This window comes from Phoenix dactylifera, chromosome 1 (assembly GCF_051530095.1).
Source record: "Phoenix dactylifera cultivar Ajwa chromosome 1, Ajwa_hap1_PhDact_Kaust_v1.1, whole genome shotgun sequence".
Lineage (NCBI taxonomy): Eukaryota > Viridiplantae > Streptophyta > Magnoliopsida > Arecales > Arecaceae > Phoenix > Phoenix dactylifera.
The window spans coordinates 33,760,846-33,776,019 of record NC_143190.1 but is presented as its reverse complement, the minus strand read 5'-3'; the positions used below and the strand labels follow the sequence as shown (position 1 = coordinate 33,776,019).

General features: G+C 57.5%; 1 non-coding gene across 1 annotated transcript; it reads right to left on the bottom strand.

Moving 5' to 3' along the window:
* Positions 1-15,101: 15,101 nt before the first annotated feature.
* On the bottom strand, positions 15,102-15,174 carry TRNAF-GAA (transfer RNA phenylalanine (anticodon GAA)). Its single transcript has one exon. It is a non-coding gene; the product is annotated as a tRNA-Phe (tRNA).

Below are 15,174 nucleotides of genomic sequence, written 5' to 3'. Positions count from 1 at the left end.
TGACCTCAAAAAAAGAAAAGAGGTGCTGAAGCAGTATATATTATACAATATGACTATCAATTAACAATCTTTTTTTTTTTTTTTGGTACATCATTAGTCCATGAGCATAAGCGCTATCCTCAGCATTAAGAGAAAGAAAACGACATAAAGGTAATGAGATAACTGCAATCTCAGTTCATAACATCTCTCCGAAATGATGAGCAGCAAAGGAGGCAACCTAATTTGTAGCCCTATTCGCCTTATGCATAGTCCAATAGCTTAAGTATTTCCAAGCACATTGGAGACTTCTCTATTACCCTTTCTCAAGCAAGTAGCCTCAACCTGTACTATGCCTCTTATTATAAATTCAAATCTATTCTCAATGCCTAAGTACATGCAAAGTTCAAAATGCCACAATGTACCAAGGGTAACTACAACATGCATCATATCGAGACTGATAAAGGATATCAATAAGTATGCATTGATATATCCCAAATATTCTTGATAGTGCCTACTTTGGCCTCCAAATTGTGACTTGAGATTTTTTTTTCATCATGTTTTTTTGTTTGAATGTATGTTTTCTAAAAACAAATGCAGAAGCATCGAGTTATTTGCTTTAGTCGATGTTTTTTTATGCGTTGAAGTCCTAAATATGCATAAATATACAACACACAACTTGCAACCTAAAATATATTTTAAAAATATGTGTTGAAATTAGATTCGAAGTTTATTAATTTTGATCTTAGATTTATGCTCTGGGGCATGAATCTAATATCATATAAAATTTAATCTCGATTTAATGAATTTTTTTTGTAATTTCATCAATTAATCATAAATTTGTGATCAAATTATTGAAGATTGAAGGTAATAACCTAACTAAAACGATTTTCTAGACTAAAAATGGTTTTAAATTGGTCAATCCAATGACAAAAATCCTTATAGCAAATTATCCCCCTTTCCTTTTGTTGCTGGTGGTCCAAACCGAGAACGATTGACACGACGGTGTGAACGGGGTTCCGCCTGAGTTGTCTTGGTTGGTGCTGGTTGCGCTCCACCTTCCGCCAAGGAACCTGCAAACAAGCCTTGCACCACCACCAGGGTGGTGATGGCCCTCCGACGGTCAAGTCAGAGGAGATTGGAGGAGGAGAGATGATAATCACAAGTGGGAGAGAGTGCTCTGGGAGGTATTGCTCACCCCCCCTTCTCCCCCCAGCCGCGTATATACCTGGCTGGGAGGTCTCTCAGGGGGGTTTGTCGTCGTGGGGCACGATAGAATGGCCACTGACATGGCCGTTACGGGGCGTCGTGGAGCAGCGCTGGGTACGGTCATGGCAGGGCGTAGTGGAGCTCCGCTTTGTACGGTTGATACAGGAGATCGTGGGCAGCATCGGGTACAGCCGTTGCAGGGAGTAGTGGAGCAGGAGGCCGCGGCGTGCCTCTGGAGAATAGCCTGTCGTTATCAAAAGATCTCCGACTCGGGGTCGGAATGCTGGATCATAGGGCAGCCGACCCGGGGTCGGGCTGCGAAGCCGAGGAGGTCCGACTCGGGGTCGGAGTGCTGGATCATAGGGCAGCCGACCCGGGGTCGGGCTGCGGAGCCGAGGAGGTCCGACTCGGGGTCGGAGTGCTGGATCATAGGGCAGCCGACCCGGGGTCGGGCTGCGGAGCCGAGGAGGTCCGACTCGGGGTCGGAGTGCTGGATCATAGGGCAGCCGACCCGGGGTCGGGCTGCGGAGCCGAGGAGGTCCGACTCGGGGTCGGAGTGCTGGATCATAGGGCAGCTGTAGCTTTCCTGGATACGCGTGCCGATCACGTGGGGCATGGCGGCTCAATTCCCCCATAACAGTAGCCCCCCACTTCCGAGCCTGGAACCAGAAGGGGAACAGGTGAAGGGAGTGATGTTTCGAGATTGCCGCCATCCTTCGGAGAGGCGCGCGCGCTTCAAGCTTCCCGCCTTCTTTATGGCGTATGGCGGTTGCTGCTGACCTGGCAAGCTGAGGATTTCGGCGGACATCCTTCCTTAATGGTGTCGATTCGCCTTTGGGGTGCGAGCGACCCTTCGGCGGCCAGGCGTCTTCTGGCGTCATCGAGGTGTCACTTGCCCTTTCGCCTATTTAATCGGGGGCCCTCCCCCGTCCGTCTTCTTCTTTACGGACATTTTCGAGTTTCCCCTTTGCGCTACCATTGTTGCCGCCGAAACGTTCGCTTGCTTTTCCTTTGACGCTCTCGGAGCCGTTCTTCCTCCTCTTCAAGTGAGTTTCCCACTCTTCTACTTTGAGCTCTTCATACTTTTTCTTTTTGTACTAGTGCACCCCAGTCGTTCCGGCCTTTCCCTCCTTCTTGACCCCGTCCTGACCGTAGATTGGCCATTAGGGATGGGCGAAGTGGGAGCAGATAGCATCAAGTCAAAACTGGTCGCCGAGGACTTAGACGGATTTGTGGCTCGGTACCACCTTCCCGAGGCCTGCAATGTCACGCTCCCAGGGCCTGAGGAGAGGATGTCTCATCCTCCTCGAGGGAAGATCGCCATCAATGAGGGCATCCTCCAGGCCGGGTTCCGCTTTCCCCCTTCAGACCTAGTCTTACAGGTGCTCCGGGGTTTAGGAATGGCACCGACGCAACTGGTGCCGAACTCGTGGCGTGCTCTGACGGTCTTCCAGGTTCTCTGTCGCTTGCATGCGATTCCCGCCACCTTGAACGTTTTCTGGGAGCTCTACGGCCTGAGCGGCCACCCCCAGGACAAAGGGTGGTGGTGCTTCGCAGCGCGGCGAGGGTGCGGCCTTGTCAAGGAGGGTCCTACCTCCATTCACCACTGGAAGGAGCGCTTCTTTTTCGTTGATGCAGACCCCTCCTGGGAAATCAGGGCAATCTGGGGGACGCCGGTGAAGTCCCCAATTGGCCTGTCGAAGTTGTCGAGGGAGGAATCCGAGGGCGTCGCCGCCTTGAAGGGGTTGGTCGCCGAGGGCCAGCTTCCCCCGGTGGGCCGCCTTATTTCTGAGGATACCTTGGTGAACGTCGGTTTGAGCTCGGTCCCCACCGACCGTGAGTCCGCCATCGTTTCTTTTAGCTCTTTTCTTCTCTTTCGTTCCTTCTTCCTTTCGGTTTCTCAGTCCCTGACCATCCCGTCCTTCTTGCAGAGGTCGACGACGTCATGCGGTCGGTGAAGTCGAAGGCTGTTGGTAGGGCGTCCCTGCTGGAAGCAGTCCGGAGGAGGAAACGAGCTCTTCCGAGCGGGGCCCCACCGGCGAAGAAGTCCCGTAAGGAGATACCTCCGATGCCGACCGACGAGTCCGGGCCCACCGGTCAGGGAGATGTCGTGGGCACCGACCGGCAGCTGACGCTGTATCAGCCCTCCGGTGGTAAGGTTGCCGCTACTCCGGAGGTGCCACCTGAGCCTGCTCAAGACGGACGGGTCGGACGTGATCGGTCCCCGACCCGGCCTTCGACTCGGTCGGCTCCTGATGACTCGAGGAGGGACGCGCCGAGGCCCCGGCCGAGCGGGACCCTATCAATTCCTGGGGCGACCCCCGCCCCGAGCGCGATCAGCCGGACTCTTCCCCAGGCGATGGATAAGGGTAAGGCTGCAGAACCACCATCCGACTCCGGGGAGAAATCGGGGTCTGCCTTCACTACCGATGGCGCCCGAAATCTCATCGAAACAGTGTTGCTGGAGAAGGACCGTCGGCGGGTCCGGGAGTTGGATGTCTCTGACGTTGGGGCCGCCAGCTGCGTCTGTCTCATGTCGGTGAGTGTTCTTCTGGCCGTCTTTCACCATTTATTGGCTCTGTTGTTCTCCGCCTGACTCCCTTATTTTTCCTATTTCTTAGCTCGCCCAGTACATGATCCGTCTGGAGGAGTGCTACAAGGAACAGGCGGGGCTTTTGGCGAAGGCCGAGGACCGGCTGAAAGCAATGGAAGAGGGAGGCCGGGCTGCGGCAGGCAGGACGACCGGGGACCTCGAGGCGAGGCTCCGGGAGGCCGAAGAGCGGGCACTCGGCTTCGCCGCCCTGGAGGAGCAACTGTCAGAGGCTCGGGAGCAACTCAAAGCCGCCTCGGGCCTCGAAAGCAGGGTCAAGAAGGCGGAGGAACGGGCTGAAAAGCAGTCCCGGAAGATCGCGGACTATCGAGAGCGGTGGGAGAAGGCCCAGCGGTCTGCCGACAACGCCTGCGACCGAATCCGCTCTTTTGAAGCCAAACTAGGCGAACTGGAGTCGGCCCTGGAGAAGTCATGCACGGACGTCCAAGAGCTCCGTTCGCGCCTGAAGGAAGCCGAGGCCGCTCGGGTTGCTACCGAGGCGAAGCATAAAGAGGCTCAGGCTGATCTGCTGAGGGTCTCCTCTGAGGCCGAAGGCCGGATTGTGGCGAAGGTCTTGGAGGCCAAGGCTCAGATTATGGAGCGAGCTGAGGCGGAGCTGGCCGAGAAGAGGGCGGAAATCGGGCGTCAGGCGGTAGAGGCTTATCGCCAGTCCGCCGAGTTCGCCCATGATATGTCGGAGGCAGTGCGGACCTATCGCCAGTCTGACGAGTTTGTCCATGACGCGTCGGACGCGGGGGCCGAAGCCTTCACCTTGGGCTTCGAGGAGGGCCTGGCAAGGGTGTCGGCTAAGTATCCCGAAGTTGACCTGAGCGAGATCTCCCTCCTGGACTCCTCTCCGGCGCCATCGCCTGCTGGTTCTCCTGCTGCTTCCCTACCTCCCGCGGACGAGCCCGGCGTTCCCGACCCGGGAGTTCCTCCAAGCTGACCTCTTGTACCTTTCATTGTCTTTTTTATTTTTGTATGTCGGCGTTTTGCCCAATTGTATGGGCCTCGGCCCTGAAAATTAATGCACGTTGAATATTTCTTCATCTCGCCCTCGTCCTCTTTTTTTTTTTTTTTTTTAGCTCTTGGTTGCTTCTTGCTGACTTTTGATTCCCGAAGTTCTTCCGGCGCTAGGCCAGGCATCCGAGGGTTAAACCTCAGGAAACTCTTCCGGCGCTAAGCCAGGCATCCGAGGGTTAGGCCTCAGGAAATTCTTCCGGCGCTAAGCCAGGCATCCGAGGGTTAGGCCTCAGGAAATTCTTCCGGCGCTAAGCCAGGCATCCGAGGGTTAGGCCTCAGGAAACTCTTCCGGCGCTGAGCCAGGCATCCGAGGGTTAGGCCTCAGGAAACTCTTCCGGCGCTAAGCCAGGCATCCGAGGGTTAGGCCTCAGGAAATTCTTCCGGCGCTAAGCCAGGCATCCGAGGGTTAGGCCTCAGGAAACTCTTCCGGCGCTGAGCCAGGCATCCGAGGGTTAGGCCTCAGGCAACTCTTCCGGCGCTAGGCCAGGCATCCGAGGGTTAGTCCTCAGGAAATTCTTCCGGCGCTAAGCCAGGCATCCGAGGGTTAGGCCTCAGGAAATTCTTCCGCTCGCTGGTCGGCCAAGGCTGGCGCAAGCCGAAGCGACCGGTCGGGGCTTCCGGCTAGTCTGCTCCCGGGATGATCATCGGGTTAGCCAGGCATCTGAGGGTTGTCAAGCCTCAAGGAAATTCCGCTCGTTGGTCGGCCAAGGCTGGCGCAAGCCGAGGCGACCGGTCGGGGCTTCCGGCTAGTCTGCTCCCGGGATGATCATCGGGTTAGCCAGGCATCCGAGGGCCGAGCCTCGGGAGATTCCACTCGTTGGTCGGCCTAGGCTGGCGCAAGCCGAGGCGACCGGTCGGGGCTTCCGGCTAGTCTGCTCCCGGGATGATCATCGGGTTAGCCAGGCATCTGAGGGTTGTCAAGCCTCAGGGAAATTCCGCTCGTTGGTCGGCCAAGGCTGGCGCAAGCCGAGGCGACCGGTCGGGGCTTCCGGCTAGTCTGCTCCCGGGATGATCATCGGGTTAGCCAGGCATCTGAGGGTTGTCAAGCCTCAGGGAAATTCCGCTCGTTGGTCGGCCAAGGCTGGCGCAAGCCGAGGCGACCGGTCGGGGCTTCCGGCTAGTCTGCTCCCGGGATGATCATCGGGTTAGCCAGGCATCTGAGGGTTGTCAAGCCTCAGGGAAATTCCGCTCGTTGGTCGGCCAAGGCTGGCGCAAGCCGAGGCGACCGGTCGGGGCTTCCGGCTAGTCTGCTCCCGGGATGATCATCGGGTTAGCCAGGCATCCGAGGGCCGAGCCTCGGGAGATTCCACTCGTTGGTCGGCCTAGGCTGGCGCAAGCCGAGGCGACCGGTCGGGGCTTCCGGCTAGTCTGCTCCCGGGATGATCATCGGGTTAGCCAGGCATCTGAGGGTTGTCAAGCCTCAGGAAAATTCCGCTCGTTGGTCGGCCAAGGCTGGCGCAAGCCGAGGCGACCGGTCGGGGCTTCCGGCTAGTCTGCTCCCGGGATGATCATCGGGTTAGCCAGGCATCCGAGGGCCGAGCCTCGGGAGATTCCACTCGTTGGTCGGCCTAGGCTGGCGCAAGCCGAGGCGACCGGTCGGGGCTTCCGGCTAGTCTGCTCCCGGGATGATCATCGGGTTAGCCAGGCATCTGAGGGTCGAGCCTCGGGAGATTCCACTCGTTGGTCGGCCTAGGCTGGCGCAAGCCGAGGCGACCGGTCGGGGCTTCCGGCTAGTCTGCTCCCGGGATGATCATCGGGTTAGCCAGGCATCTGAGGGTTGTCAAGCCTCAGGAAAATTCCGCTCGTTGGTCGGCCAAGGCTGGCGCAAGCCGAGGCGACCGGTCGGGGCTTCCGGCTAGTCTGCTCCCGGGATGATCATCGGGTTAGCCAGGCATCCGAGGGTTGTCAAGCCTCAGGAAAATTCCGCTCGTTGGTCGGCCAAGGCTGGCGCAAGCCGAGGCGACCGGTCGGGGCTTCCGGCTAGTCTGCTCCCGGGATGATCATCGGGTTAGCCAGGCATCCGAGGGCCGAGCCTCGGGACATTCCACTCGTTGGTCGGCCACTTGTCGCTCGCCGCCCATCGGGGTTTCTCTGTGCCCAGCCGCGACCGTGTTTCTCCTCTCCTCCAAGCGTTGCCTGGGGGGAACACGAGAAGGGTATTAAACGCTAATTAATGCGTTACCTGGGAAATCGGATCGCCAGTTGCTGCTGGTGAGGAGTGTTAGTTGAGCGGCCGCGATACGCGGGTTCTTCGAGGAGGATGCGGCCTGGGCGCGAGCGGAGACACGTGGACCTAGGGGTATACGTCACCCGGATCGTCCTGCACAAAGAATGCGATTTAAGGAGAATGACGCTTAGGAAATCGCGGGGAGATACGCCTCGGGAGCCGGAACGGCTCCGGATTCAGTGCGCCTGCATTTATTGGAGCCACCCGTATCGGAACTACCAGGGGGCCGCAGCTTGGCTATAAATACAGGTGCAGGTACGATGGAATTTGCCAAGCCGGAGCTGCAGGTTGCCATGGATCGCGGACCTCCTCCTTGGCATATGACTGAGAGACTCCTGTCGAAGGAAAGGGGAGGCGCTCCCCTTACAACTTCAGCCAACTAGCCGTTTCATCTGGGATCAACAAGGAGGGTCTCCCCGGCGGAACTCCGCTCTAGGCGTTTCATCCGGGATCACATCTCCCCTCCTTGAAGTTCAGCCTCCCGGTTGAGCTCTGCGCCGGACGCTCAATCCGGGACCGCGCCTCCATATACTCTTCCCCCTCGAATCCCTTCTCTTCCCTACCACTGGGGAAGATGGGAATATCCTTTGGAGGCAGCGTTCCCCTGGGGGCAGCGGGAGCTTCTTCTGCGGCGGCTCCTCCTCTTTTTGGTGAGGTGCTGGATGGCGCCTCCGGTTAGAAGCACCCACTTCTGGTGGGACTGCAGCCGCCCTGGGTTGAGGGTTTGGGTCCCCACCTCTTCTTTACTTTCTTTACTCCCTAATTCCCCTCTGGGAATTCCTTGTAATCACACGAGCACGCCACTGTAACCAGAAATTATTGAAATGAAAAGTATTGCACCTTTTTAAATTGTCTTTCTGGCCTTGTTGTTCTACTGGTAATACATCCGCAGGTTAGCGGAATTCCAGCCCCTTGGAATTTCTCGGCCATCTAGGGCTTCCAACTGGTAGGAGCCAGGTCGGTTTACCCAACGAACTTTATACGGGCCTTCCCAATTTGGCGCTAGCTTCCCACCTTCCGTAGGTTGAGATGCCTTAGCTCGCCTCAGCACCAGATCTCCAATTCTGAAAAGCTTCGGTCGGACTTTGGAGTTGTAATATCGGGCCACCCTCTGCTGATACATTGCCATCCGTACCTGAGCCATTTCCCTTGCCTCTTCCAAGAGATCCAAGTTCCCTCGGAGTTGCTCTGAATTGGCCTCGGGTCGGTGCGCGGCCACCCGAGGCGAGGGGAGTCCGAGCTCCACAGGGGCAACGGCTTCCGTGCCATAGGTTAGGCTGAAAGGCGTCTCTCCAGTAGGAGTCCGTTGTGTGGTCCGATACGCCCAAAAGACATTCTCGAGTTCCTCGACCCAAGCTTGCCCCGTCCGGCCGATCCGCGCTTTGATACCTTGGAGGATTGTCCGATTTGTGACCTCGGCCTCGCCGTTGGTTTGGGGATGCGACACGGATGTGAACCGATGCTCGATCCCGAATTCCTCGCAGAAGTCCCGGAAGTGCTTGTTATCAAACTGTCGACCGTTATCCGAGATGAGGACCCGAGGTACTCCAAATCGGACAATGATGTTCTTCTTCACGAACTTCCGGACTTGTGCCTCCGTGATGGTGGCCAGTGGCTCTGCCTCCACCCACTTGGTGAAGTAGTCGATGGCGACAATCAAAAATTTCCGCTGGGCCGAAGCGACGGGGAATGGTCCGAGGATATCCATTCCCCACTGTGCGAAGGGCCAGGGCGCGGTGATTGGCGCCAAGGGGACAGAGGGGACTCTCTGGACGTTGGCGTGGCGCTGGCAGGCGTCGCATTTCCGCACGTGGTCCTTCGAGTCCTCCAACAAGGTCGGCCAATAGTAGCCTTGCCTCATGATCTTATGCGCCAAGGACCTAGCCCCCAAGTGCGATCCGCAAATGCCTTCGTGGACTTCGCCGAGGGCGTAGGCCGCTTCCGCGGGGCGGAGGCACCTTAAGAGGGGGGCGGTAAACGAGGTCCGATACAGCCTCCCTTCATAAAGTACGTAGTGGGCGGACTTCTTTACAAGCCGCCGGGCCTGATCTTCGTCTTCAGGGAGGATTCCTTCGGCGAGGTAGGCGACGAGCGGGTCCATCCAAGACGGCTCCGGATCAATTGCCATCACCGCTCCAGCCCCGTCAATGCTCGGGGCATCCAGGGTCTCCAGGTAGATTGCCCTCGATAAGTTGTGCGCGTCTGCGTCCACTAGGCGGGACAACCTGTCGGCCCTGGCATTTTCGCTCCTCGGGACCTGCTGAATGTCAACACTGCCGAGGTCGGGAATGAGTGTTTGCACCTTCCGGACGTAGCTCTGCATGGTCGGGCTCCGCGCCTCGAACTCCCCTCGAACCTGCCCGACCACCAGCTGGGAGTCGGTGAAGACTTTCAGACGCCGGATGCCGAGCTCCTTGGCGAGTTTGAGTCCCGCGACTAGGGCCTCGTACTCCGCCTCATTGTTGGTCACTGGAAATCCGAACCTCAAGGCATACTCGGCTATCACTCCATCGGGATTGGTGAGGACCAGCCCAGCCCCTCCACCTTCAGGGTTCGACGACCCGTCAATGTGGAGCGTCCAGATCGGGAGATCGAGGCTGGGTGTCTCCGGCGGCTTAGGTTCCGCCTCCTGCACAGTGCACTCAGCGAGAAAGTCCGCGAGCACCTGGGCCTTGATGGCTGGTCGGGGCTGGTAGCGGATGTCGAACTCACCAAGTTCTACTGCCCACTTCACCAGCCGTCCCGCATTCTCTGGATTGCTGAGAATCTGCCGCAGTGGTTGATCGGTCAAAAGGGTGACAGAATGAGCCTGGAAATAGGGGCGAAGCCTCCTGGTCGCAGTCAGCAGCGCGAAGGCGATCTTCTCAGCCTTCGTGTACCGCGTCTCGGCATCCCGGAGGACTCGGCTGATGTAGTATACAGGCTTCTGAAGTCTTGCCTCTTCCCGAACCAGTACTGCGCTGACTGCGGTTGGGGAGACCGCCAGGTAAAGGTAGAGCATCTCCCCCTCTTGCGGCTTGGACAGCAGGGGAGGAGACGCCATGTACTCCTTGAGCTGGTCGAACACCGCATGACATTCGGCCGTCCAGAGGAAGTCTTTTGGGCGCTTCAACACCTTGAAGAATGGTTGGCAGCGTTCGGCCGACTTTGCCACAAATCGTCCGAGCGCGGCGACCCTTCCAGCGAGCTCCTGAACCTCCTTCACTTTGGTCGGAGGGGACATATCTTGGATGGCTTTGATCTTGTCCGGGTTGGCCTCGATCCCCCGCTGGTTGACAATGAAACCGAGGAACCTCCCGGCCGAAGCACCAAAAGCGCACTTCGCTGGGTTTAGCTTCATGCGAAACTTTCGCAAGGTGGTGAAAGTCTCCTCCAGATCTGCAATGTGCTGGTCTGCATGGCGGCTTTTTACCAGCATATCGTCCACGTACACCTCCATATTCCGGCCGATCTGCTCCTTGAAGATTTTATTGACGAGGCGCTGGTAAGTGGCGCCAGCGTTCTTCAGACCGAAGGGCATTACCTTGTAACAGTACAGCCCCCGGTCTGTTATGAAGGCAGTTTTCTCCTCGTCCTGTGGAGCCATCATTATTTGGTTGTAGCCGGAGAAGGCGTCCATAAAAGACAGTAGCTGATATCCGGAAGTCGCGTCGACCAGTTGGTCTATCCGTGGAAGCGGAAAGCTATCCTTGGGGCACGCCTTGTTCAGGTCGGTGTAGTCGACGCACATCCTCCACTTCCCGCTCGCCTTCCGGACAAGTACGACGTTTGCCAGCCACTCGGGGTAGCTCACCTCTCTTATGAAACCTGCCGTCAAGAGTTTGTCTACCTCCTGGTCGACCACCCGGATCCGATCCGGGGCACAGTGTCTCTTCTTTTGCTTTACTGGTCGGTGGGTCGGGTCGACGTTGAGGGCGTGAGAAACGACCTCCGGGTCGATCCCAGGTACATCGGCCGCCGACCAGGCAAACACATCTGCATTGGCTCGGAGGAATTCCACTAACCGGAGCCGAGCTTCCAAGTCGAGGTTGGCACCGACCCGGACCGTGCGGTCCGGGCGGCCTTCTTCGAGGGGAACTTCGATTACGCCCTCGGCCGGCTCCCCGTGCCGCAAGGCCACTTCGTCTCTGGCGTCAAGTGACTCGACGCTTAGGGCCTCCATGGGCTTCTTCCCTTTGAGAGTTGCTAGGAAACACTGCCGTGCGGTCGGCTGGTCACCTCGGACCTCTCCAATCCCGGCCGCTGTGGGGAACCGCATGAGCAAATGGTAGGTAGAAACCACCGCGCGAAGGGCGTTCAGTCCGGGTCGTCCGAGGATAGCGTTGTAGGCCGAGGGGACACGGACGACCAAGAACCCGAGCCGCACCGTGGCTTCTGCGGGTGCAATGCCCGCAGTCACAGGCAGCTCGATGACACCTTCGGCCGAGATAGCGTCTCCAGTGAATCCTATGAGGGGGGTGGATGTTTTGTGCAACAATTGTCGGGAAAAGCCCATCTTTTGGAAGGCCTCGTAATACAAAATATCAGCTGAGCTTCCACTATCCACAAGAACACGCCTTACATCATAGTCCGCCATAGTGAGAGAGATCACCATGGCGTCATCGTGGGGAGTCTGAACCCCCTTTACATCTTCATCACAAAAAGTGATTACATTTCCGACCCGCTGCCTCTTCGCGACGGCCACTCCTGATACTTCCGCCGAGCCCCCTGCGTTCCTCACGGGCCGAGAGCAGCCCCCAGTGATGGTGTGGATCACTCCCGCAACGGGTCGATTCTACTCCCGAGGCTCCTGAGGGGCCGGGTCGGCTGGACGCGGGTCTGCGGGGGGACGTCGGTCGTTTACATATCGACCGAGACGCCCTCGGCGAATGAGAGCCTCGATCTCGTCCCGAAGCTGGAAGCAGTCTTCGGTATCGTGGCCGTGGTCTCGGTGGTACTCACAGTACGCCCGAGAAGGCTTCCTCCCAGGGATCTTCTTCATCTGCCTCGGGACCGGGAGGTCCTCCCGCCCCTTGACCTCCATGAGGATCTGGGCCCGGGGGGCCAGGAGTGGGGTGTACCGGTTGAAGCGTCGGTGCGGAGAACGAGGGCGTGTGGCGCCGTGGTTCCTTGCTGGTGACGGGCTTCTGCGCCGGCGTTGAGGCGTCGGGCTCCTCCTCTGGGGTGCCTCTTTTCGCCTTTTCTTCCCGGGCTTTAGAGGGGCCTCGGCGGCCTCCTTGTTCCGGTGGGAGGCTGCCTCCTCGGCGTCTGCATACTGGTTTGCCCGAGACAACAGCTCCGGGAAGCTCCGCGGCAGGCGTTTGTCCAGGGAGAAGGTGAGTCTGCCCTTCCGGAAGCCTCGCTTCAGGGCTGAGAGAGCCACCTCCTGGCTCAAATTCCGGACCTCCAGTGTTGCCTTGTTGAAGCGGGTGAGATAATCCCGCAGGCTCTCTCCCTCGTTCTGCCGGACATCGAAGAGGGAGTCGGAGACCAGTCTTCGCCGGCTACTGACGGCGAAATGGCTGATGAAGAGACGGGTGAACTGGTGGAAGGACTGGATGGAATTAGCCTCCAGGCCGGCGAACCACGCCCTTGCCGGGCCGCGGAGGGTCGCCGGGAAGGCCTTACAGAGGAGAGGATCCGATGCTCCATGGAGGAGCATAAGAGTCCTGAAACTCTCCACGTGGTCCCGTGGGTCCGCCGCCCCGTCGTAGGGTTCGATCGCCGGCATTTTGAACCCCGGCGGGTTTAGGGTTCGCAGGATCCTTGAGGCAAGCGCCGGCTGGGAGGAGATTTCCAAGTCGGCGAAGGGATCTTTGGAGTGGCCCTTCAGGACCTGGAGCTGTCTGTGGAGATCGTCCACCCGCCGGTCCAGGGAGCGCGACCGGTGGGTGGGAGACAAGGAGCGGCGCGAGGGGGACCGACTGGAGTGCGGGCCCCTCGAGGACTGGGGTGTCTGAGAACGCGCCCGGGTCCGCCTCTCGTACCCCGCGCAGCTCCGATGAGAAGGTCCTGGCAGAATGGACCGCACTCGAGAATCCTCCCCGCGCCGGCGCTCCTCTCCATGGGAGAGGAAGGAGCGCGGGTTGTGAGGAAGAGGCGAGTGCTCGGGGAGCAGCGGCTCCTGAGCCCGCTGCGGCACCCGAGAGATCACACCCTGCAGATTCTGCACTGCCTCCGCGAGGGTGCGAACCTGCTGGGCTAGCTGGTCGAACTGAGCAGGTTCGACCGTCTGAATGGGAGGGGAAGCGGTGGAATGCTGCTGAGAGTGTGTTGGGGACGCAGCAGCCTCCCGGCCAGAGGCGCGAGAGGCTCCGCGACCGGAAGCATTGGAAGCTCCGCGACCACCTCGCCGTGCCATTACGATCGTTCTGAGATTCGTCCCTTCCTCTAGCGCCAACTGTTGCTGGTGGTCCAAACCGAGAACGATTGACACGACGGTGTGAACGGGGTTCCGCCTGAGTTGTCTTGGTTGGTGCTGGTTGCGCTCCACCTTCCGCCAAGGAACCTGCAAACAAGCCTTGCACCACCACCAGGGTGGTGATGGCCCTCCGACGGTCAAGTCAGAGGAGATTGGAGGAGGAGAGATGATAATCACAAGTGGGAGAGAGTGCTCTGGGAGGTATTGCTCACCCCCCCCTTCTCCCCCCAGCCGCGTATATACCTGGCTGGAAGGTCTCTCAGGGGGGTTTGTCGTCGTGGGGCACGATAGAATGGCCACTGACATGGCCGTTACGGGGCGTCGTGGAGCAGCGCTGGGTACGGTCATGGCAGGGCGTAGTGGAGCTCCGCTTTGTACGGTTGATACAGGAGATCGTGGGCAGCATCGGGTACAGCCGTTGCAGGGAGTAGTGGAGCAGGAGGCCGCGGCGTGCCTCTGGAGAATAGCCTGTCGTTATCAAAAGATCTCCGACTCGGGGTCGGAATGCTGGATCATAGGGCAGCCGACCCGGGGTCGGGCTGCGGAGCCGAGGAGGTCCGACTCGGGGTCGGAGTGCTGGATCATAGGGCAGCCGACCCGGGGTCGGGCTGCGGAGCCGAGGAGGTCCGACTCGGGGTCGGAGTGCTGGATCATAGGGCAGCCGACCCGGGGTCGGGCTGCGGAGCCGAGGAGGTCCGACTCGGGGTCGGAGTGCTGGATCATAGGGCAGCCGACCCGGGGTCGGGCTGCGGAGCCGAGGAGGTCCGACTCGGGGTCGGAGTGCTGGATCATAGGGCAGCCGACCCGGGGTCGGGCTGCGGAGCCGAGGAGGTCCGACTCGGGGTCGGAGTGCTGGATCATAGGGCAGCTGTAGCTTTCCTGGATACGCGTGCCGATCACGTGGGGCATGGCGGCTCAATTCCCCCATAACACCTTTTATTTTTACTTTTAAAGTGTTGAAAACAAAAGCAAACTACTCTTTAACCCCCTTCTTGAGTGGCACCCAAGTGTATCGCTTGGTTCAAAAGCAAAGTAAGAACTTTTTGGAACAAAATAGCCTCAACCTCTGGCTTGATCCGCTCTTAGCTGAAACCGATTAGGGGTGATTTAGATAGTTTTTGCTTGAACAAGTCTTCATTTACTGAAATCCTTCTAGTATCGAGAAGGTTATGGTATGGTACTTGTCGATTTTGTATGTACCAAACCATTTGATATTTTGCTTAAAGTCGTGTTTACATTATCATAGAGATATTTTTACGATGCAATATGACAATGGAACAAGGTGCAATTATGCTATGAGGATTTATAATCTATTGCCATTACGTAAACCACATGAGAGAGACAAAAGCAACAAAAAATATGGGCTCATATTTATCTGTAAGAAGAACTTAAATTTAGTTATATACTACCTCCCAATTAATTATTATTCACCATCTAGAGCAAGTAGGTCTTTATGCATTGAAACAACAATCAACTTATCGAAAAATATTCTTTCCCAATATAAAAACTATTGAAGGATAAATTCTTGGTAACTAAATTTGCTAGAAACAGTAATTTTATGTCAATTACCAAATTGCACATTTATTCATCACATTTAAAATAAAATATTAAAATATTGGATTAATTTTATATTATTCTTGATTCTCCAAAATTTTTGTTTATATTTGAAAAATTAATGCGGTGAGCGTGGATCGAACACGCGACCTTCAGATCTTCAGTCTGACGCTCTCCCAACTGAGCTATCCCCGC